This window comes from Acyrthosiphon pisum, chromosome A2 (assembly GCF_005508785.2).
Source record: "Acyrthosiphon pisum isolate AL4f chromosome A2, pea_aphid_22Mar2018_4r6ur, whole genome shotgun sequence".
Classification (NCBI taxonomy): Eukaryota; Metazoa; Arthropoda; class Insecta; order Hemiptera; family Aphididae; genus Acyrthosiphon; species Acyrthosiphon pisum.
In genome coordinates this window covers 62,717,743-62,721,865 of record NC_042495.1, presented here as the reverse complement: position 1 = coordinate 62,721,865, position 4,123 = coordinate 62,717,743, and positions in this window count along the sequence as shown.

The following is a 4,123-nucleotide window of genomic DNA, read 5'->3' as shown; positions in this document are numbered from 1 at the left end:
ATAATGGATCCGGTGATGGATATTAAAAATAACAACATTAATATTCCAAGCCGTTTTCTTTGACGGTATAGCATCGACCGGGCTTTGTTTTAATACTTTGTTTTCATAGAGCGATAAAATTAATGTAATTTAAGTGTATAGGCCATTTTTGTTTTTAGTGTTTAAAACTACTAAAAAGTTGTTGTTAGTTTTTTTATTTTGTGTTAGATGTGTTTAATAAAAAATAATTATACAGAACCGTAAAGCATAATAATATGATACATAGTATATGAAATAAAATTGTTATTCTTAGGCTCCTTAAAACGTTAAAAATAAGCCCCAAAAGCACAATAAAATGTCGTAAAATGAAAAAAATACCCATTCAACACAGCTGTAGGAATAACATACAGCTAGTGTACGATATAATATTTTACTATTACTATTACTATTTTACTATCTCACTATTCGCAAGTAGCGCAGTCCTATACTTCTATTTTAAAATAATATAATATATGTTTAAATAAAGATAATAATATGTGATAATAATACAAATACTTACCATAATAATAGACTATACTTTTTTCGCGGACATTAGTACAATATACAATGATACTGTATGTTAGCAACTATATTAAATAACTAACAATAGTAGACACATAAATAGTAAATACATTTTATTTTAAATTCAGTGGTGCTCTGAGCTCTTATTAACTATTATAACTTATAAGTAATAATTATAGAGTTGGATATTATAAATAATAATTATTGACTATATTGATATCTGATTCTTAATGTATATTGTGTACAGTATATATTATGGTATCAGAATTAAGTTACTCAAACTGTAACTATATCGTAGTTGTCTATAAAATTTGTATAATCTATTATATGAATATTTATGAGACTGCCGAATCAAGTAAATAGTTTCACGGTCTATGTTTTTGATAAATCATGATCGATAAAAATAGATATCGCACTAAACAGTCATCAAAACCCACAATAATTAACGATACATTTAATTTCCATTAAAACCAACAATATTATATCACGAACGTCGTAGACAAAGTACAAAGACAAACGCATAGGTACTGATTAAGTACTGGCATTTTCTGAAAGCGAATATTGTCTATTATAAAGTCGGTGATATTAAATTGTATTTACATCCATTAGTTGTGTACGGTGTACGCGAATTACACGACACTGCGACAGAGACATAATAATATTACTATTACCGACTGTATACATGTACCATATAATACGTATAATAATGTATCGTATAATTCGATTATCGATTTCATTTGACTGCAGCGGGAAATTAAATTATAAAATTCCACTAATTGAAAATGGATTATAATTTTTTCTATTATACCGGTAAATAACTCGAGATACATCGATCTGACAATAACTGACACACTTAGGTGAAATACAAATATCCACATTGTTATAATTCGTTGTCCGCTAAGTTGTCTAAGTTTCCAACGCTGCACGCCTGCACATAATATTATGCTTTTCAATCAAATCATGTACGGCTGCTTGATTATAAATTCTATAAACTAATTTACTACGTTCAAGGCTAAATCCCGTGAAATAATCAACTTTAATGTTCTCTTTACCTGTACTTGGTTACTACTAATTGAGCGATCCGCAGGGAAAAAATCGAACAACGATATATAGTTACAGAGTTTAAAGTATACTTAAAAGTTAAAACGTTTAGTAGGAGTGCCAAAATTCGAAATATAATATCAAAATTGAATTTGTTATTAATTATAATCAAAAGAAAAGTAAAAGGATAATATTAAAAAATTTTACGGGCGAACAATTTTACCTTACTTAAATCTATTCAATTATTCTAATTATTATAAAAGTAAAATCTTAAATCACTAAAACGACTGATGATTCTACAAAAAATTAAACTATAAATTGCCGCCATAAAAATAAATGAGAAACGTCCAAAACAATATATTGTAATTTGATCGATGATAATATGTTTTACTTGCATTTTAATTTCGAAATTATTAACTCAACGAACATAGATCTTAATCTTAATTTTAACAATTAACGGAAATGTATAATTATACATATAATTATTGTTTAATAAATTATAAAATAATAATAATATAATCATAATGTAAATTTATAGTTCACACTGGAATCATTTCAATTCCTCTTAAATTACATCACAATTGTGTATGATAATACTTTATGACATCACTATAAATAGCAGAAATAAATAAAATTGTCCTAAAATAATAATCTGATATTATGAAGAAATATATAATTATGTTTACTGAAAACCTGAAAAGGAACAGCAAAAGAACAGAGTACTATATTATTGTTTATTTATTATAATTATTGCACGAAAAGCTCGTCGGTATTGGATTGATTTCAACGACAATACAATGTTTTATATGTGTGTTTGCGACAATTCACGAGATTAATTTTTGTTTTAATTTCCGTATACGTTGCCCGGGATTTTAATAAGATAAAATGCTTACCTACGATCGTATGCAATGATGAAATCAAAACACCCGTGTTGTATCTTATATCTTCATGATATATATTTTTTTAATCTATTATGTGATTGTATATTTATATTATACCGTCTCGTACGATATTATAATAATGCTATGTAAGATTATGCGTGTTCCGCTGTTCGAAGTAACCCTATACCTAGCACCTACGACTTACGAGCCGAATAATAATATCCAGTCTCGATTGAAACCGAAACGCATTAATTACGGATAATGGGATTCGTCGTTATACCGATCGGTATTCACTATTCAGTCGACTGAACGTTTTAAAAACAAAATCCTATAGAACAATTCTGACGACGACGATGCGACGGAGTATTGTACGCATACAATTAAATAGGTACACGGTACCAATTAATTATTATTGTTACCTATACATAAACGTACTGATTCGTCGCATCCTGAATTGTTTGTGGCGTTTTTAGTGAATGCCACGACGACGAGTGACGACGCTTATTGTTCAGACGTGGATGGAACGGTAAAAATTATAACGACGTAGTCGGATTTTCCAGAAGACGCGTATAACGTGTAGTGTATATATTTAACTATAATATCTTTAATGTATTGCGTGTGTGGTGTGTGCATAGCGATTTAAATAATATCATGACGTTATATATATATAGCATTATAGCGGTGTAAAGGTGCGGTCCCGCAGGAAGTGTTTGGCGTTTTCAGCGATTTCAACAAAATGATAGAAATTATAGGTACATATCGGTACGCATTCTAAATTTCGTATACGTACATAAAAACGTAAGTGTTCGTACGTTAAGTATTACGTATAGGACCGATTAGAATTCCGACGGACGAGTCGACGGCGAAATACAAATATTTTGTATATATACCAGATACCTACATAATATATAAAATTCTTATATTACTCGAATAATTATTGGTGCCAGGTTTACTTTTCGGGGAAAGTAAATCGGAGCCGATATGACCTTTTTATTATATAAAATTACTCGACCGAGTTAACATCATCAGAGAAAAACTGTAGGTGTACGGGAAAAAATAAAACGCCAATTGTTTTTGCGGTGGTGGCGTTTAGTGTTTTTTATCGAGAAAACCTCGGCAGTGGCGCGAGCACTCGGCGTAAGAGAAAGAACCCGAACAAAGCTGTTATATTATATACAAGTGATCAAGTCCGTTAGGTACATATTATATAATATTTTATTATACATGTAAGTATATAGGTATACTGCATACTTACGAGGAAAAATTGCGGACGAATTTTTCTTTGTTGAGGCTGGCTTTCCCTTCTACACCACCACCATAAGAGGCCTCGTCGTATAACGCGTTGGTATTGTTATATTACAATATTTAACCAAATAATACACATTATACACAAATAAACGCACTAGTGTATGACGTATATGTATAATATAACGTTATATATAATATATGCGCGTGTCGGATTTCACCCCCCTCCCTCCAAACGGAAGGGCGCGGGCGCGAGCGCGAGCCTAAAAAATAATAAATGGGAAAACTACGACTGCTGTGATGGAATGAGGAGAGGAGGGGTGAGAGTGAAAGGGGCGGCCTACCCCTACCCCACCAATACGCTTATACGCTCTTCTTCACCGCCGCCCACCACCGATTATGTATAAATATATATA